The sequence below is a fragment of the Sciurus vulgaris genome (genome assembly GCF_902686455.1).
Source record: "Sciurus vulgaris genome assembly, chromosome: 10".
Lineage (NCBI taxonomy): Eukaryota > Metazoa > Chordata > Mammalia > Rodentia > Sciuridae > Sciurus > Sciurus vulgaris.
In genome coordinates, this window is record NC_136470.1 from 114,911,240 (window position 1) to 114,932,248 (window position 21,009).

A 21,009-nucleotide genomic window follows, 5' to 3' on the forward strand; every position below is an offset into this window, starting at 1 on the left:
CAGGCAAACATTGGGACATTTGCCTTGGGTCTTACAGGGCTTGGACACTTGCGGATGACTGCCAACCAAGCAGCAGCCCAATTCCTTCCTTCCCGAATAGAAATTGAGCTTTCTCTGTGCCAGCTCTTAGGTGGTGGTTACAGTGTGGGGTCAAGACAATTGGTCTCCTGTCAAAGGTTCACACTTTAGTAGAGGAGACAAACCTTACCAGATAAACTTCCTGGAGCCACAGGTCATGAATCTAAGCACAGGAAGCACGAAAGACTGAAGACTTAGGAGAGTAGAGGGCACACCGTCAGACCTGAAGGGCCTCAATCTCAGTCTCTTGATCAGTCCTCCTCAGGCCTATACCATGTGGGGTCTTTGGGCAGCTGCTCTGGGTGTACCCCAGACATAACTCTAGGCCCTGTCCTCCCACTGGCATAAAGATTATTTATTTTAAAATATTTTTCAGTTGTAGATGGACACAATACCTTTTTTATTTATTTTTATGTGATGCTGAGGATCGAACCTAGTGCTTGCCTAGCCTCACATGTGCTAGGCAAGCACTCTACCACTGAGCTACAACCCCAACTCCCCACTGGCTTTTATCCACACCTGAACCAGGGAGCCTGGCCTGGGATGACCTAGGCTCTGCTGGAGTTCCAAGGATGAATTACTAGGGAACTTATGCTGAGCCTCAGGGTGGTCTGTGCAGTTCCCAGGGAGGGAAAATAACTGGGGGCAATGACTAGACCTCAACCTTACAATACCATTCAATCTGGAAAACCATGAAAACAGCTGTTCATTTCGCTTTCTACTTTGGTATGGGCTCCAGAGTAGTCTGGTTAGGCCCCCAATAGGCTGGTTCAGCTTTGGCCAGTCAGCTTCCTGTCTTCTAGAGCACAAAGGAACATGGCATTTGGGGAACTCAATTCCAGACAAAAATAAAGACTGCAATGAGGCCAGAGCTTAGGCCAGAGCAGTTCTGGAGGAAGGTACATAGGAGGAAGGAATATACGTGGTATGTGTCAAGGCTGGAGGGCTGGGGGAGAGGAAAGCATCATGGCTAGTCTGGAGCCCTAGCATTTTCAACTGAGCCCCAAACCTGGGAAGGTAGGAATTGCAAAGAATTTGGCTATGTTTTAAGAAAATTCTGGTTCTTTGGTTTTGTCCCTGGGACTGTTGCCGAAAGCTTGGTCCTTATCCCCAATGCCAATCTAATGAGAACAGTTTTGAGAAAAAGGAAAAAGAAGATTTATTGCTTTGCTAGCAAAGGAGAAACACAGGGAACTCCTGTCCCAAAGCCTGTGATTCTGCCCATCAGCAGGAACAGGGGGGCTTTTATAGAGGTGATTCAGAGAAAATGAGATTAGGGAGGAGAGATCAAGAAGGAAATCAGGGAAAAGGTTAGGGAAAAAAGAAGACCAGGGAAGAGAAGGTTGGGGAAAAGAAGATCAGAGAAGATCAGGGAAAAGGTTGGGGGAAAAAAAGATCAGGGAGGCGAAGGTCAGGAAGGAGGTTAGGGAAAAGAAGATCAAGGAGGAGAAGATCAGGGAGAAGTAGTCTGGGAAAAAGCAAAAAACATGTAAGTTTCAAAGTCACAAGGGATGGAGTCAAAGTATCAAGTGAACCCCTGTTACAGGACTAAGAAAGATCTATCACCCTTTGGCACTGGCTAGTTAAGGTAGAGTTCCTCTCTTGGCCCTAAATTTGAGGATGCTCAGGCAAAGGGCACTGAGACCCTGGAGGTGAGAATGGGGCTTGATGCCTCATCTAGCAAGAGCAATACCAAAAAGTACAAAGGAGAGTTATTTTTGTCTGTTAATGATCAGTATGGTCTGAGGAATGGTTTGCTGCTTCTTTGCAAATGGCAGTACCTGGGAAGTGTCTCTTCAAGTCTGTGCTCACTGCCGTTATTTATTTTGGAAAAACAGATATATAACTATGCAGTCAGACACTCAAATACCCAACAGAACTTGGGGCTGAAAAGCAGTATCTGGTGTATATTCACAGGTGTGTGGCAGACTCTCTAAGTCAAAATGGGGTGAATGAGAAAAAAATTTTTTTTGTACTGGGATTGAACCCAGGGGTGCTCTGCCATTGAGACACACTCCAAGTTCTTTCTTTTATTTTGAGACAGGGTCTTGCTAAGTTGCCAAAGCTGACCTGCAACTTGCTTTTAATTTGCAAGCCTCCTGCCTCAGCCTCCTGTGACGCTGGGATTATAGGTATGTGCCACCATGCCTCGCATAAATTTTGTTTAGAAGCCCAAATAATCTCCTGCATTCTTAGCCTATTAAAGCAGCAGAGTTATAAAGCTGGCTTTGAGAGGCTATTAACTATTATTTTGCTATCTAAGGGATGATTTGAGGCCCCCCCCCTTTTTTTTCTGGTTTTTAATTCCTTCCTTTTCTAGTCTCTGCGAGGTTTGGAGATTATTCACTGAAGTACAGAGAACTGTAAACAGGTACATGTGTTTCGGAGGTGGGGCATTCCTTTCTGTTCTCTGAATTTGCTTCTCCCAGACTTTTTTTTTTTTTTTTTTGGTTAAACTTTTTTAGTTCTAAATGGCCACAATACTTTCATTTTGTTTTTATGTGGTGCCGGGATAGAACCCAGTGCCTCACGCATACTAGGCTGTACTACTGAGCCACAATCACAGCCTCTTCCAGACACTCTTGAGAAAAGGGAAAGAAAGCAGAGAGTGCCAGAGCTGTCTAGAATTGAGGGAGGAACCCCAGGCAGGCAGCCACCAGTTCTGTGTTCAGAATGTGCTTGCTGACAGAGTGTGGGCCCGGAATTCCAGCCTGGCCACAGGCCGCGGAAGAAATGGTTCCCTTCAGTGAAGTATTTGGGGGATGGGCAGAACACAGAGTCCCACCACAGTTCCTATCACCAGACCCATCCACTTGTCAGATTAAATAACTGTCAAGTCCAGGCCTGTGTGTGGTATTGGAAGCCACGAGGTAAACCTTGGGGAGAGTCAGAGCTACTTTAGGACCTTCCCCTTGAAGGGAGGACAGACCCTTAGCAGTAATCACCCGCCTCTCCTCGTTTCCCCATCCAAAGAATGCGAGCCACTGGGAGTGAGTGACCCGCGCCAGCAGGTCAGAGCTATTTCAGGCGCCCGAAGAGGCATGGGATTCTAGAGTTCCAAGCAGGGGGAGGGGACGAGGTTTACGCCTGTTGGGCTAACAGCGTGCTGAGGGATGGGCTACCTTCCCGACTCTGACCTCAGTTTCCCTATCACCGTAAAGACTTGGCAGCAAGTCTTTATCTTTCGCAATTTGGAAGGCACTTTCTGAATGTTTCCACGGCTTAAAAATATCTCTTTATTTTCCTTCGAAGAGTTTTAGCAGTGCCGAACGCAGTCGAGGGTGGCCAGTTGTGGCTGGGCAAGTTCGCGAGTCTGACTATTCCAGGTTTGTCTTTTATTTTTTGCGGATGGAATATAGGGCCTCCTGCATGCTAGACAAGCCGCTTTACCACTGAGCTACGTTTCTAGTCATCTCCAGCACCTCCGCTCCCTCCCATTAGTCTTTAAGGCCCCAAATCCTAAGGTTGGGTAGGGTGCCCTTCCCCCATTCCCACTCCAGAGAGGGCCAGGCCACCCGGAATGGCAGGGCGTGTCCCGGGACCAACCTGGAAGGCCCCGGGGGTGGGGCTTCCACGGTTAGGAGTGGCTTCTCGGGCGGGGGCGTGGCGGACCAATGAGTAGAGAAGTGAGGCCGAGGCGGGGCCTGAGCACGGGTGCGGCGGGCTGCGGGGAGGCCGACGCTGGCAGAAGCGGGCGGCGCGCGGACGGCCGCTCAGCGCCGCGCGGAACTGGCCGTCGGATTGGCTGCAGCACTCGCGTGTCAAGCGGTTGCTAGGCTCCGGCCGCGCGCCCCGCCCTCGCGCTCGGCGCCCTCTCACGGCCCGGTACGTGCTCGCGCGGAGGCTGCGGCGCGGCTCTCGCGCTCCTTGGGTTTGGGGGCGGCAGCAACAGCAGCTTGGTGCCGACTCCCTGGGGAGCGTCGACGGCTGCGTCTTGGGGCTAGGAGGAGCGAACACCTGAGGTGGCCCGCTTGCCGGCGCTTGGTGAGTGCACCGCCTGCCCTCGTCACCGTGCCTGGCTATTTCGGGCCCCATTCCTGCTGCTGCCGAGAAAGCCTTCCGTGGAACACCTGCTGCTGCTTGATTTCGGCCCGGGGCGGAGACACAGCTACGGACGTCCTTGCGGGTGAGGAGGCGGCGCTGCCCGGTCGGAGCCGCCCCTCTGTTCCTGGTCCCGCCGGCAAACGCGTGAAGCGTTTGGCGGCGAGGCCCTGGTATCGCGCAGCGGTGATGGGCCAGGCCTTGGTCCAGCCCGCGCTCCTGGGAATGTGGGGCCTTCGCGTCTGCCGCGGGTTTGTGCGGCCTGCAGGCGGCCTCCGGGGTTCCAATGGGGGTTGGGGCCCCGCCAGAGGCTGGGAAGGGTGCCGCCCCCGCTTCTCAGTCAGAGGTTCTCAGATCCTTGGGGGTCCACCCACCCATTCAGTTGAGTTTTTTTTTTTTTTTTTTAAAGCCTACTTTCTGTCTTTTCATTTGGTATTTGAAAGACCAAATTCACTGTATAGTATATTTGGGAAATGTCCCTAGAGGAAATGCTGTCTCAGAGTCCTTTTGCCATGAATTCCAAGTTATTATTTTTACAACCAAAACTGCTAATTAAAAATGCAACTTTTGATCTCTGCAACTTGAGAAGGTCTTCGATTTGTAAATTGAGTTACTGCAGGATTGATTTTGATATTGAAGTTTTGATTGGTCTGTTTCGAACTTGGGCCAGTACCTTTAACTTGAGAGTCTGGCCTGCTGTTTTTCTTAAATAAGCGAGTATAAGTTGTTCCTGGCATGGAAGCCAGATTCCTTGAAGTGAGATTGGTGTTTATAGGACATAAATCCAGATAAAGAGTTGGATGTGCTTCCAGGTGTTTTGGAAAGTCTGGTGTAGATGAGGTATTATAATTTTATCAGGTTGTGCTGTGCTTAGAGACATGATAATTTTGGAATGTACTGGTTCTAAAAAAGAATTCGACCTTAACACATTTTGGAGGTATAAAAATCCATAGTTTGAATATGGAGAATTGAACTTTTTTTTTTTTTTTTTTGGTCTGGGAAAAAAAGGAAGTTTCATGGCATGCATACTTACAGGAGGCTAAGGAGCTGTTTCTTGGAGAAATAAGAGTTCAGTAGGGAATTAGGTGCATAGGGTATGAGCTTAAGACCTGTGGGATATGGTGTAAAGATAAGAGTGAGTAGTGCTATATAAAAAACAAACATCTGGGTGGAACATCAAAGCTTGCCTCTGTTGACAGGCATAGGACAAGTCCTCACTCTTTTAAAAAACTGATTTGGCAAAATGCTTTCATTCATTTAGCAAATATTTGGCTTCACTACTTGCCAGATTCTGTGGTAGATCCTGGGCACCCATATAAAAGGGTCTGGTTCTGCCTTCAGGGAATTCAGTTTGGGGAGCAATGAAACCAGTGGACCCATGTTTCTCAGTGACTGCCCAGCCAGGTGCAATAGTGCCAGTCTGTAATACCAGCACCTTTAGAGGCTGAGGCAGGAGCATCGCAAGTTCAAGGCCAGCCTCAGCAGTGTATTGAGAACCTAAGCAATTTAGTGAGACCTGGTCTCAGAAAAAGGGCTGGGGATGTGGCCCAGTGGCAAAGTGACCTGGATTCAATCCCCAGTACCAAGAGAAAAAACAACAACAACAACAAAAAAAAAAAAAAACAAAAAAAAACCCCCAAAACTGCGTGCCCACAAAATATGCTAACTTTATAGCTTGAAGAGAGGAAATTCCTGAGCTGTGGCCTTCAATGCCAGCAAGAATTAACCGGGGACATCAGGGCCTGGACACTGGGAACCACATGTACATGAGCACCTAAAATAGTGCCTGGGAGTCCTCCAGCTTGACAGGTGTGAGCTCTGGGCTCTCCTTGTTGTGGAGGTCCAACTTCATACTTGGTGCAGCAACCTGGGAATGCTTTTAATCAGTGAAGTGGCATAATCCAGATCAGTGTTTAGGAAGATATTGGTGGCTACTTAAGGAGTGGCAGGGAGGAGCTCAGGACCTCTGTCATTAAAGTCAGCCAACAAAGGAGAGAGGAGGGAGGAGGAGCCATTTGAGAAGAGAGACTGAAAAGGTAGGCAGAGGGAGGAGGCTGCATTCAGGAATGTGTGGGCCGGAAGTCTAAGCATGACCAAGGGATTTAAACTACCTTTGGAGCCTGGAGGAGATAGCTTAGTGGTATAGTGCTTGCCTAGCATGTTGGAGGCCCTGGATTCAAACCTAGCACCAAAATGAAAAATACCTCTTCATTCCTGGATATGGTGACTCACAAACTTGCTGGTCTCTGTTAAGCATTGAGAATAGTTGGGTTTAGAGGGCCCTGGAGGTTACTTAGAATGGAGTTGTTACATAGGATTTAACATTGGTTGTTAAAAATCTTCCCTCCTGCCAAGTGTGGTGGCACATGCCTGTAATCCCAGTGACCCTGTGATCCCAGTGACTGGGAAGGCTGAGGCAGGAGGATCAGGAATTCAGTGCCAACCTAAGCAATTTAGTGAGACTATCTCAAAAAATAAAAAGGACTGGGGATGTAGCTCATTGGTAAAAGTGTCCCTGGATTCAGTCACCAGTACCAGAAAAACACAACCAGAAACACCTTACCTCCTGCTTGTACCTGGGATATTGTATTTTCTGTAAGGCATAGCAGGTGTCTTAATCTCTGAGAGTAAGATGTTCATCCTTGTTGAGGCAGATGTTTTTTACCTCACAGTTGTGGCCTTTCCTGCTTCCTAGATAGTGATGTGATGGACTTAACATCAGTTGCAATTGAGGGCCTTCTGTGCACCAATCCGATGCTTATGAGAAACCTTTATACTGACTGAGGAAGATGAGACACGCAATAAGTAATATGCCCAAGATCACAGCTATCATGTGACAGGATTTCAACCCAGGTTGAACATTTGCCTGTCTGTACCCATGTGCATTTGTATTGCATCACACTGATAATGGTGCCCTTGGTTGGATCTTCTCTGGTGAAGACCAGCCTAGGGTGATATGGGAGAGGTGATAAGGGACCCCACGTGGACTTGGGGGCACATGCTGTGAGTGATCATTCTTGGAAACCGGGGCTTGAACAGTCTTTTTAGGCCACATGCTGGTTGTTCCTAGGACTATGTTGAAGGAAGCCAAGTAGCTAGGGTCTTAAGCTGGTGTGTATGGGCATATTTAGGGGAGGACCATGTTTGAGTTAGACCTTTAGGAAGGGTATTGGTTTGATTGGTGAAGGAGCAGTGGCTGTAAGGTCATATTGTAGTAGTTTCAAAAAGAGGTTAGCAGAAGCAAGGTGTGGGAGAGAGGATTGGGAGAGGACTGGGCACCTTTGGGTGTTCTGGAAGGCTGGCAGTTCAGAGTTATGCAGGAATGAGTAGTCTTGAAGGTCTTAGAGCACAGTTGTGGTGGGATCTACTGTTCATTTTAAAAATGTTAGTCTTGGGCTGGGGTTGTAGCTCAGTGATAGAACACTTGCCTAGCATATATGAGGCACTGGGTTCAATCCTCAGCACTGCATAAAAATAAGTAAAAAATAAAATAAAGGTATTATATTTATTTACAACTAAAAAATAAAAAAAAAAAAATAAGGTCTCCAGTGTGAGTATAGAGGCTGGACTGAAATGGAGGCTAATTGGTCACTGTTGTGGTCTATTGAGGAGACCGTGGACCTGAACAAGGACAGTAGTCAGCAGTGAGGTAGAGACTTAGAATAAGAGGGGCCCACTAGATTGCATGAAGAAGAGGGAGGAATGCTTGTCTTTGACTGGCAGGGTAGATGAGGGGATAAGGTGCTATCCTTTTTTTGGTAGTGCTAGGAATTGAACTGAGGGTCTCATGCATGCTATTGCTCTACCACTGAACTATATTCCCAGCCCCATAGCCTTTTTTTTAATTCTGAGGATTGAGCCCAGGGGCATTTAAGCACAGAGCCACATCCCCAGTCCTTTTTATTTTTTATTTTAAGACTAAGTCTTGCTAAGTTACTTAGGACCTCACTAAGTTGCTGAGACTGGCCTTGAACTTGTGGTTCTTCTGTCAGCCTCCTGAGCTACTGGGATTACAGGTGTGTGCCACTGTACCAGGCTCTACCCCTATTCTTTAAGATAGTTGTTATTGTCTTATGCTCATTTAACTAATGATGAGAAGTTTGATTAAACATCCAGGTTCCTTTATGTGCTATTTTAGACCTCAGCAGTTGCTTGCAGGCTGCAGACTTACGGAGTATCACAGAAAGTAAAAAACATTGGTATGAACATTAGGACCCAGATGGGGACTCAAAAGAGAATATTGAACTTCAAGGGAACTCAAAGTGATAATTAACTAGTCAGATGATATGTCTTCAGTGTACATTATGTATTGTTCAAGTCTTTCTCCCTTTTTTTCTGGAATAAGTTTTCTCCTTCCATTTAAAGAGCAGATCTGTGCTTTTCTCAGTGTTATGCTGCTGCTGTTGTTGTTGTTGTTTTTTTTTTTTTTTTTGGCACTGGGGATTGAACCCACATGTATTGTACCACAGAGTTACATTCCCAGTCTTTTGAATTTTCTTTTTTTTAAATTTAACTGCATATTTTATTTTTTTTACATTTAAAAATTTTTATTTTTACAGACTGCATTTTGTTTCATTGTACACAAATGGGGTGCAACTTGCAACTTTTCATTTCTGTGGTTGTACACAATGTAGATTCACATCATTTGTGTAATCATACATGTACATAGGGTAATAATGTCTGTCTCAGTCCACTATCTTTCATTCCCCCACCTCCTCCCGCCCCATTTTCCTCTACACCATCCAAAATTCCTTCATTCTTTTCTTGCACCCCCTCCCCCACCTCCATTATGTAACATCATCCACTTACCAGAGAAAACATTCGGCCTTTGGGGATTGGCTTATTTCACTTAGCATGATATTGTCCAGTTCCATCCATTTACCAGCAAATGCCATACTTTTCTTCTTTATGGCTGATTAATATTCCATTGTGTATATATACACCACAGTTTCTTTATCCATTCATCAATTGAAGGGCATCTAGGTTGGTTCCATAATCTAGCTATTGTGAACTGAGCAGCTATGAACATTGATGTGGCTGTGTAGTATGCTGATTTTTTTGTTTTTGTTTTTTTTTGGCAGTGCTGGGGATCGAACTCAGGGCCTTGTGCTTGAGAGGCAAGCACTCTACTGACTGAACTATCTCCCCAGCCCATAGTAGTATGTTGATTTTAAGTCCTTTGGTTATAAACTGAGGAGTGGAATAGCTGGGTTAAATGGTGGATCCATTCCAAGTTTTCTGAGGAATCTCCATACTGCTTTCCAGAGTGACTGCATCAATTTGCAATCCCACCAGGAGTGTATGAGTGTGCCTTTTTCCCCACATCCATGCCAGCACTTTATTGCTTGTGTTCTTGGTAATAGCCATTCTAATTGGATTTAGATGAAAGCCTTTTGAATTTTAATTTTATTTTGAGACATGGTTTCATTAAGTTGCTGAGGCTGGCCTCAAGCTTGTGATCCTTTTTTTCAGCCTCCTGGATAGCTGGAATTACAGGTGTGCACCATTGTGCCTGGGTGCCATTGCTTCTTAATCCATTTTGCCTTTTCCTGGTTGACACTGCAGGCCTGGATTAAGGTGATGGTGAATAACAGAGATTTATCTGGTCATTTCACAGTAGGTCTTTGTTCATGCCTTTGGGCATTAAGGCAGTCTTACTTAGAGTCATATAACTAGCTTTTGCCTCTTGGTCATCTCTCATCACTCTGATTGTTAGTCAGTAATATTGCTCAAATAGCAATTTCTATAAATAGGAACCTAGAGTAGTTTACAAAATTACACCAGCCAGAAGGCTTAATTAAGCCTTAATGAGAAGGCTTTCCTATTTTCTTATTTTTTTGGTTTGATAGTGAAGGATTTTCTTATAGGATCTCATAAATTGAGGATGGCAAAGTTAGTGAAGCCAGTCTGTGTCTTGAAGTGAAATAAAATTTGAATGAAGCTCTAGCAGTATGTTGAAAACACACACACACACACACACACATACATTTTGGCAGTACTGGGGATTAAATACAGAGGTGCTGTAACCCTGAGCTATATCCCCAGCTCTTATTATTTTTTATTTTGAGACAGGGTCTTACTAAGTTGTCCAGGCTGGCCTTCAACTTGCAGTCCTCCTGCCTTGGCCTCCTGAGTTGCTGAAATTACAGGTGTGTGCCACCCACCTAGCATATTGTGTAGTGCTGGGAATAAAATCCCTGACCTCTCATATATGTTTTTACAAAATCACTCTTATATCTGAATATCTTTTTTTTTTTTTTTTTTTTTTTTTGTACCAGGGATTGAACTCAGGGGCCTTTAACCACTGAGCCACATCTTCAGCCCTTTTTTGTATTTTATTTAGAGACAGGGTCTCATGAGTTGCTTAGGGCCTCACTAAGTTGCTGAGGCTGTCTTTGAACTTGTGATCCTCCTGCCTTGACCTCTCCAGCCACTGGAATTATAGGCAAGAGCCACAGCACCCTGCAGGATAACTAAATATCTTTATCTTGTATGTCATGAGGTACATTTAATAGTTTTGAGGCTTTGCTTCTCAGTTACACCTTTTTTTCTTACGCGAGAGATTAAACTCAAGGGTGCTTTACCAATGAGCTACGTACTCAACTCTTTTTTATTTTTTATTTTTTAGCAGTAGGTAATTAAACCCAGGGGCACTTAACTACTGAGCCACATCCCTAGCCCTTTTTAAAAAAAAATATTTTGAGACAGGGCCTCACTAAATTGCTGAGATGGATCTTGAGTTTAGGATTCTCCTGCCTGAGCCTCCTGAGTCACTGGTGGTGTAAGCCAGGCATCTGCTCTGTTTATTTTTGTGATAGTGTATTGCTAAGTTTCCCGACTGGCCTCTGTGATCTGCCTGCCTCAGCCTCCCAGGTGGCTGTGATTATAGGTAAGCCCTACTGAGCCTGGTTAAGTTACGACTTTTTTTCCCCCTGTGCTGGGGATTGAACCCATGACCTTGTGCATGTGAGGCAAGCACTTTACCAACTGAGCTATATCCCCAGCCCCAAGTTATAACTGCTTTTTTTTTTTTTTTTTTTGGTGGTACTGGGGATCGAACTCAGGGCCTTGTGCTTGTGAGGCAAGCACTTTTACCAGCTGAGCTATCTCCCCAACCCTAACTTCTTAAGCTAATTATTTGTTTTATTTTTATTTTTCAGTATTGGAGATTGAAAGCTTTTTATTTTATTTATTTATTTGTGTTGGTGATCAAACCCAGGATTTCATGCATGCTAGGCAAACACTCTACCACTGAACCACATTCCCAACCATTTTTATGTTGTTTTTTTGAAACAAGGTCCTGCTAAGTTGCTTAGGGCCTTGCTGAATTGCTGTGACTGCATGAATTTAAGATCCTCCCACCTCAGCCTACCAAGCTCCTGGAATTACAGACGGGCACCCCCATGTGGGACTTGAAAACTAATTGTTTTTTAAAATACCACTGTCTAGTAGTCCCCCAGCACTCAGGATGCGAAGTGGAGAGAATCACTTGAGCCTGCATGTTTAAGACCAACTTGGGCAACACAAACCACCCAGTCTCAAAAAAAAGAAAGAAAGAAAGAAAGAAAAAGAACAGAAAAATACCATTGTCTAAAATATATTGGTCCCGGGTGCATTGGTGCATATCTGCATACCTGTAATCCCAACTAAGGTTAGCCTTGGCAACTTTGGGAGAGCCTGTCTCAAAAGAAAGACGGGCTGGGTATGTAGCTCTGTTGTACAGTTAGCCTGGGTTCAATTCCCAGTTACTGGGATAAAAAAGGAATTAATTTTGCATCTTTGGAACTTCATAATTTTTAGTCTTGAAGGGACTGTATGGAAAACATTTTCCTTAGAATTATGATTTTTGACAAAGAAAGGCAACTAATTAGGACACTGAAGTAACATTCCCATTTTCTTTTGGTGTGGTGTAATTCTGTTTTGTTGTGGTCATTCACCAATATTGCTTCCTTCTTTTCCTGCAGGGCCTCTGCTTTCCAGGAAGATAAGGCTTTTAAAGCTGCTTAGCACTAGGAGGTGAGGTAAGATACTTGAAAAAAAGATGAGGGATAAACATGTACTTGGCAAATGATTAGTCACAGACATTTAAAGCAGTAATAGTGGGGGGAAAACTGTCAAATAATTCGTCTATAGAGAGAGCTACATTCCCAGACTTTTTAATTTTTGTACTGGGGATTGATCTCAGAGGTGTTTAACCATTGAGCTACATAAGCAGCCCCCTCCCCCTTAAAATACTTTTTTTAACAAACTTTTAAGATTATTTCTTATGACATTTGAATTTTCTTTTATTTGTTCTAGTTATACATGACAGTAGAAATGACGTTTTCAAAAAATTTTTAGTTGTAGATGGACACAACACCTTTATTTGATTTTTTAATTTTTATGTGGTACTGAGGATCAAACCCAGTGCCTCACACATATCAGTCAAGTGCTCTACCACTAGGCTATAGCCCTAGCCCCAGTGGAAATGCATTTTGACGCAATACATAAATGGAGTGTAACTTCTCGTTCTTCTGGTTGTACATGTAGAATCACACTGGTCTTGTAATCGTATATGCACACAGGGTAATACTGAGACAGGGTCTCACTAAGTTGCTGAGGCTGGCCTTGAAATTGCGATCCTCCTGCTTTATTCTCCTGAGTTGTTAGGATTATAGTCATATCTAGCCAGACTTTTTCTTTTTTTAAATAGGAAATACAACTCATGGTACAAACTTAAAATGTTCAGAAGGCTTATACAGAAAAAAAAAAAAAAATCCTGCTTCCACTCATCCCTTCAGCTTCCATTTCCCCTTCCTAAAGTGGCATGATTTGTGATTTTTATAGTCATGTAGAGTCTGAGTCTTTGTTGCCTGCCCTTGGGGGCACGTGCACAGATTTATTCTTCTTGAGGCAGTCACAGTCTTTAGGGGAGTGTACCAGTTGGAGGAAAAGTCAAGGACAAGTGTAATACTTGGAAGGATGTGTTATATTCAGGGAAGTAGTAGCCAGTGCCCAGCTTGTTCCATATTTTGGTGTTTGCTCTTCATTTCTATGGAAGTTTGTACGTGAAGTGTGGGAAACTCCTTTTACAGAATTCTTTTCACTAATTGGTATATATGCATTGAAATAGAATAATGGAATTTGAAGACATTCTTCTTGTTTGAAATTGCAAGTATTCTGGTTATCTCTGTGCAGGAAGCATCATCCCCCACTGGGCATCCCAGGGGTTGATAGGGGATTGCTTAAGAAGATTCCAAGGTTATCTATGGCAGAACTGAACCAGTTCTACCTTGGTTTTCATAAACATCTTTCTTAATTAGCTCAGTTGTTCTCCAGGTCTGCGTTGATTTCTCTACCCAGTTTTTGCCAAGAAAAATGATGTAGCCAATAATGGAATTCTAAATAGCATTTCCTTTTTGTTTGAATATTAATCAGAGCCTGGGACACCATCCATTTTGGGGGCCTTAATTTCACTATGGGATATTTCCATGAAATGTTCATCTCATTACTGTAAATGTCCTGTGTCTACTATTTCTTGGGATAGTAGATTGTCTTTGTAGTCAGATCTGCCCTGACCTCAGACAGCCTTCCTTACTGCAAGTATTTATAGTGGAGTAATCTTGCTGAATGACTCTTGAATAGGGGTAGACTCTGGGTCTAGGGAAAAATAAGAAAATGAGGTTTGATAGAAATTTTTTTTTTTTTTTTGGGTGGTACTGGGAATTGAACCAAGGGATGCTCTCCCACTGAACTTTGTCCCCAGCCCTTTCTATCTTTTACTTTGAGACAGATCTCACTAAGTTGTTAAGGCTGACTGAACTTGAGATTTCCCTGCCTCAGCTTCCTGAGTAACGGGGATTATAAGCTTGTGTCACCATGTGTAACTGAAAATATCTTTTATAGTTTTAGACATTTTTTTGGTGGGGGGTGGGTACCTGGGATTGAACTCAGGGACATTCAACCTCTGAGCCACATCCCAAGCCCTATTTTGTACTTTATTTAGTGACAGGGTCTCCCTGAGTTGCTTAGCACCTTGCTTTTTGCTGAGGCTGGCTTTGAACTTTCGATCCTCCTGCCTCAGTCTCCTGAGCTACTGGGAGTACACCACCCAGCCTGGCTATATTTTTAGACTTCTGAGCAATGTTGGAAAGATTAAGTTGACTAAAGAAATTTGGTAGGAGGAGACTTGAAGAGAAACTCTTTCCTAAAGATCTAAAAATGGATTTAATTAAACACATAAATAGATAACAGTAGGATTCCTGTCTCACTCTTTCCTGCTCTGGGTTTGTGCTACTAGATTTGCTTCTGCTTAACCTGTGCCATCGCACCTGGCTAGAAAAGATCACAATATTTTCTCAGAAGGGTCAGTAGTGTAGACCTAAAACACTACGTTTTCCAGTCTGAAAATGTATAGTTTTAAAAGTAGTTTAGAAAGTGACTGGATTCCTTGGTGTAGGAAAAAAATTCTTAGCAGAAGTTGATTTAGTCTTTTGCTTGCAGTGCCAGCTTTGAACTGACAGGGCCTGTAGAGTTCCCTGACTTCTCAAAGCCCTGAGATTTTTTTCCCCTTCTAGTTGGATATTGCTGAGGAGGAGTCTCCTGTGTGGGCCATAGAAGCCACCTGATTACATCAGATACACCTTAGGTCACCCTTCTATTTTGGGGGGTGGGAGTGGGGTCTCCTATAGTTGGAAAGGATGATGACTTTCTTCCTTTGTAGGCCTCTGATGCCTCAGGCTGCCTATGCCCTTTCTCACTTTGTGAGGGGGTGAAGGAATGTCCTGGCCTCTCTTCTTCCATCCTGCCCTGGGCTTCTAGGGAGAATGGGGCCCATTGTGACTTCAATGTCAGTTCTCTGCTGTGGCCTCTCTGGTCTGTTGTGGTCACTGGGTGAGGAACTGGGAGACCAGCAAGCTGTTGCTTCCTAACATGCTGCCCTGTTGTTCAGGAGTGTTCTGGAAGATGATACTTATAATTTGTTTGCCCTCTGATTTTTGTCTTTTTTTTTTTTTTTTTTTTTACTCCCTTCTTGTGCTTAGGGTTGAATCTAAGACCTCAGCCAGGTAAAGTGTTTGGTGAACACTATTGACCCCAGACCCCAGCCCTCATTTTTTCTTTCTTTTTCTTTTTTTTTGGTGCTGGGGATTTAACCCAGGGTGCTTTACCACTATATACCCACCACTTTTTATTTTTTATTTTACTTGAGATCCTCCTGCCTCAACCTCCCAAGTTGTTGGGATTACAGATGTGCACCACTGTGTCCAGCAGTGGGTTAAATTTAGCATGGATTGTGTGACCCTTACTCTGTATAGTCATCATCCTCCCTAGAAACCTGAAACCTGAACTATTTGGGGCTTTCTGACTCTTTGAGAGACAAATTGAGCACAGAGCATTTTGGCAAGTATCAGGGTGTAAAGAGGACAAGGATACAAACACTAGTGTCCAACTTCTGAGTAGATAATGATTGTTCTAAAGGCTAAAAATTAGGTTTCAGATGCCAGGTGATGAGGGACCATATTTTCTGCTTTCATGTTGGGAGGAGCTAGCATCTGGTTTCTTTGTGAAGACTCCAGATGAATTCCAGATAATGGGAGGCATTTAATCTCTGACTTTTGTGCCTGGGAGGGTAGAGCTTATTGATATTTATCAGATAAGAGAATGATACATATCACTGGAGAAGGACTAATAGTAAGCCCCAAATGTTCACCCTAACTTCTCTGATAGGAGAGGGGAAGCAGAGCCCACAGGGCTGCTGGTTCTGGGACAGAGCAATACAAGCAAGGGAGGGAAGGCCACTGTATCAGAGCTAAGTAACTTCTCAGTGGAAAGAGAATTAATCTCTGTGTGGAAGTAAGTCCATTTTTACTATAGGCACTACAACCCAGGTTGCTTGTTATTGTGAGGGAATTATTGACCTTGGTGGTTCTATTAGATTCAGATTGTGGGGTGGAGAAAGCAAAACACCCAGTGGTGTACATAGTGATATCCATTCTAGCCTGCTGGTATAATCTGTGTCCTATGTGTTCTTTGTGTATCTAAGCATAGAAATTTACACTCATGATGCTGGGTGTGGTGGCACACATCTGTAATGCCAGCTGCTAGGAGGCAGAAGCAGGAGAATCACAAGTTCAAAGCCAGCCTCAGCAACTTAGCGAGGCTCTAAGCAATTGAGGGAGATCCTGTCTCAAAATTGAAAAAACAAAACAAAACAAGCCAAAAAAAAAAAATGGGCTGGGGTTGGGTTGTGACTCAGAGGTTGAATGCCCTGAGTTCAATCCATGGTACAAAAAAAAAAAAAAAAAATTCACACCCCTGAAAGATTATGGGTGATTGGGTTAAGATTATTTATAATTTATAACATACATTTTAAGGTTGTTTTCTTTTTTCTAAAATATTTTTTAGTTGTAAATGGACCTTTATTTTATTTATATGTAGTGCTGAGGATTGAACCCAATGCCTCACACGTCCTAGGCAAGTGCTCTACCACTGGGCCACAACCCCAGCCCCAAGATTTTTTTTTTTTTTTTTTTTTTTTTGCGGTACTGAGGATTGAACCCAGGGCCTTGTGCTTGCGAGGTAAGCACTCTACCAACTGATATCCCCAGCCTCCCAAGATATTTTTTAATCAAGTATTTTTCTTCTTTTTTATGGGCCTCTTGTATAATCTCAGCCTATTTTATTTTATTTTGAGATAGGGTTTTGCTAAGTTACCTAGGCTGGCCTCATACTTCCTATTCTCCTTTGTGTGTGTGTGTGTGTGTGTGTGTGTGTGTGTGTGTGTGTGTGTGTGTGTACTGACTATAAAACTCAGGGTACTTTACCACTGAGTTAAATCTCTAGTCCTTTTTATTTTTTATTTTGAGATAGGGTCTTGCTAAATTGTTGAGTCTCACTAAGTCACTGAGATTGGCCTCCAACTTGCCATCCTTCTGCATTAGCCTCCTAAGCTGCCGGGCTTACAGGTGCATGCCACCACACATGCACCTGTATTTTAAAGTCTCTTTAATCTATAATTTCCCCTTCTTTATTTTTTTAAGCTTTATGTATATTTTTAAATTTATTTTTTTTTAATTTAATTTTTTTTTATTTTTACAGACTGCATTTTGATTCTTCGTACACAAATGGGGTACAACTTTTTCATTTCTATGGTTGTAAACAATGTAGATTCACATCATTCATGTAATCATACATATACATAGGGTAATGTCTGTCTCATTCTACTATCTTTCCTTCCCCTACCACCTCCCACCCCATTTTCCTCTATACCATCCAAAGTTCCTTCATTCTACTCCCCCCCACCCCAGCTACCACTCCTCGTTATGTATCGTCATCCACTTATCAGAGAAAACATTTGGCCTTTGGTTTTTTGGACTTGGTCTATTTCAAGTAGCATATTTTCATTTTCCAACTTCATCCATTTACTAGCAAATGCCATAATTTTATTCTTCTTTATGACTGAGTGATATTCCATTGTGTATATATACCACAGTTTCTTTATCCATTCATCTATTGAAGGGCACAGTTTCCCCTTTTCCTTTTTCTTATCATTGTCTGCTGGAGAATCTAAGCCTAAAGAGTTCTCTACAGTCCAGAGTTAGCATCTAATGGTTGCTCTTTCTTTATTTTCTGTGAGCTAACACCTGGATCCAAAGCCTTGGATCAGCCTCAGTTTTGGTTCCTTTGGTAAGGCTGGAAGTGGTTTGAGTCTTTTCTTTAGGCATACTGGCTGTCTCTTGTCATGTACTTTGCTCATGATAGGTACCTAGAACACTAATTTTGTGGAGGACTGTAGGACCTGAGGAGAGGCTGCCCAGCAGTCCTCATCAAACCAATCTCCTCAGCACTGGGGTGACAGGTGTTGCAAGAGGAGAAACCTGGATTCATAGGGTTGGGTTCATAGTACTGAACCCCTCTTAAGGCCCTCCCTCCTCCTGATTCACATTACCCCTCTCTCCTAGTTTTCAGCTTTCTTGCCCTGGATTATCTATCCCCTGTCTTGTCCCGTCTTCAGTTTTCCTCTCCTTCTAGCTCTTTTTATTTTATAAGGTTTTGACTGGAAAAAGTTCTTTGAGGATTAGGGAGAGGGGTTCACATACTGCTTGATTGCTCATCATCTGGGGAACTGTGGATGCCTGGATTTCTCTGTCTATAAAACAAGGGGTTAGTCCCAGTGATTTAAATGGTTGCCTCAAACTGTCCTATTACTTTGCATTTTACAGACTTTTTGTTTGTAGTGTTAGTAATGGAATCTAGATCCTTGCACATGCTAGCAAGCACTAAATCATGAGCTACCTCCCCAGCCCTTCATTTTACAGATTTTTTAAAAAAATGTGTTTGAAAGTTACTTTAGAGGATTTCCTTTCTTCTCCATATAGGGCATAACCTTGTAACTAGGCAAGGTGGGCTGGGTGAATAGGGGAAGATTCTGTGGGCTGTTGTATCATGGCCTTGCTTCTAGTCTCAAGTTCTGGGTACAAAGATTTGCCTTATAGGATGGGACATTTAACACAAGTTCTTATAGTGTCTTTGTTTTGCTATTATCTTTCATTTGAAGTTTCATTTACTAGCTGGGTATAATAGTGCATGACTGTAATCCCAGTAGTCAAGGAGGCAGAGGCAGGAGAATCACAGGTTTGAGGCCAGCTTTAGCAATTTAGCAAGGCTGTAAGCAACCTGGTGAGAGCCTGTCTCCAAAAAAACAAAACAAAAACAAAACAAAACCCCAAAACACAACAACAACAGCTGGGGATGTGGCTAAGCACCCTTGGGTTCAGTCCCTAGTACTAAAAAATAATAAATAATAAATAAAATTAATTTACTTTAAATAATTTTGAAGCCAAGTACATTCAGATTTTTGTATCTTGTATGTCCATCCACCTAGTAACTTAGGCCTAAGGTAGTAGATTGTTTTTTGTTGTAGTTGTTGTTGTTGGTGGTTGTGCTAAGGACTGAACCCAGAGCCTTGTGTATGCTAAGCACTCATTCTACCCCTGAGCCGCACCTCCATCCTCTAGACTAGGTTTTGTTTTCTTTTTTGATCCAAGTTTTCTGAGGGTTGTAAGGAATTTCAGAATGTCAGGAATTCCAGAGCCAAGGAGGCATGGGCCCTTTTGGAGGAAGGGCTGGAGAGGATTCAGGGCATTGTTGGGAGCTGCTTGAGTGTCAGGCCACCAGCATCAATCTGGGTGGTGAGGGGAGGGCTTGTTCTCCTATAGGAGAGATTTATCAATTTAAAAATTGATTACCTAGGGTTGGGACAGTAGCTCAGTAGTAGAGCACTTGCCTTGCATGCGTGAGGCATTGGGTTTGATCCTCAGCACCACATAAATTTACATACATACATATACACACCACATAAACATACATACATACATATATACACACCACATAAAATACATACATATATACATACATAAAAATTGATTATCCAGAATTTGGAGAGGTCAAAGCCACAACTCTAGTTTGTGATTAAGCTGGTAAAGCTTTAGTTAAGGCTTGTTTTCTGTGTGGGCACCTCTCATATTCTATCATGTTAGTGATTGACTAGCAGCAAAGGTCCTCAGGAGTCCCTTTTGGGTGACTGGCAGTTAACAGGCCCCACGCCAAATTACTAGGCCAGAGGCTGAGTTTTCTCATTCCTCACACTGAAAATCTCTTACGTGAATAAAGAAATTTCACTAAATCTTCTAATAACCTAGTAGTAGTATTTGATTTTATTGATATCAGTATTTTTTTAAACAAGTATAATTTACATGTAAAATGCTTAGATAATAAGTGTTCAGTTAGATATATTTTTGTGCTTTGGTGGCAGGAATGTCAGAGCCTGTTGTGGGTATTTGTTTCTGTTGGGTTAATTGTTCATGTGCACAAGTTAAGCTGATTAGAGAGAAAGATGAGAGGTGAAAGTGGTCTGATGGGTTTAGGCATACAGTGGTCTGTCCTCAGTGGCTGTACTGGCATGGGACACATTATTCCTTCTCCAGTGTGACCTTTAGGACATCATTCCTTTTATCAGCATCCCTGCATATCATTCAAAGGATGACAGGCAACATAGTTAGATTTAGATATTTGATTTAGTAATGGTTAATGTTTTACCAGTGAAACTACAATATGAAGATTAAATTTTGGGAACCTAAAAATACTCCCTAGACTCTAGGAGGATGGTAAGATTCAGGCCAGGTTGAGTAACTGAGCAAAACCCTGTCTTAAAATGAAGTAGGGCTGGGACTGTAGCTCAGTGATAGGACAAGTGTGAGGCTTTTGCATAAAGCACCACAGGTGCCTTGTTATTTTGGAATAATTAGCTCATAAATTGTTGTTATTAATTATTGGACTGGGGGATTGAACTCAGGACCTCATGAATGCTAAGCAAGCACCCTACCTTTGAGCTACATCCCCAGAAAAAGCCCATAAATTCTTTTATTTTTGTGCTGAGGTCTTGCACTTGCTCTACCACTGAGCTATATCTCCAGTTTTTTTTTTTTAAACTGGGGATTGAACCCAGAGGTGTTTTACAACTGATCTACTTCCCCAGCCCCCCCCTCCTTTTTTTTTTTTTTTTTTTAAATTTTTTATTTTAAGACAGGGTCTCACTAAGTTGCTTAGGGCCTTGCTGAGTTGCTGAGGCTAGCCTTGAAATTGGAATCTTCCTGTCTCAGCTCCCTTACCTGGGATTACAGATGTGTGCCACCATGCCTGGCTACCTGGTCTTTTTTATTTTATTGTGAGTCAGGGTTTTGCTAAATTATCCAGCCTGGCCTAGAACTGGTGATCCTCCTTTCTCAGCCTCCCAAGTCACTGGAATTACAAGTGTGTGCCACTGTGCCCAGCAAGTTCATAAGTTCTTTTTTTTTTTGAATTAGTTATTTATTTTTATTTCTTACAGACTGCATTTTGATTCATTGTACA

The 21,009-nt window shown here is 43.1% G+C and overlaps 1 protein-coding gene across 9 annotated transcripts in view; it reads left to right on the forward strand.

Annotated features, from left to right (window-relative positions):
- The first annotated feature begins 3,144 nt into the window (after nucleotides 1-3,144).
- The window catches only part of DAG1 (dystroglycan 1), a 67,910-nt gene continuing 50,045 nt past the window's right edge, over nucleotides 3,145-21,009 (forward strand). For 3 of the 9 annotated variants that reach the window (XM_079155484.1, XM_079155477.1, XM_079155479.1), the window contains exon 1: nucleotides 3,910-4,062. The gene's annotated coding sequence lies outside the window, so the exon portion shown is untranslated. The other 6 variants (XM_079155481.1, XM_079155483.1, XM_079155482.1 and 3 more) reach the window with 6 other exon arrangements.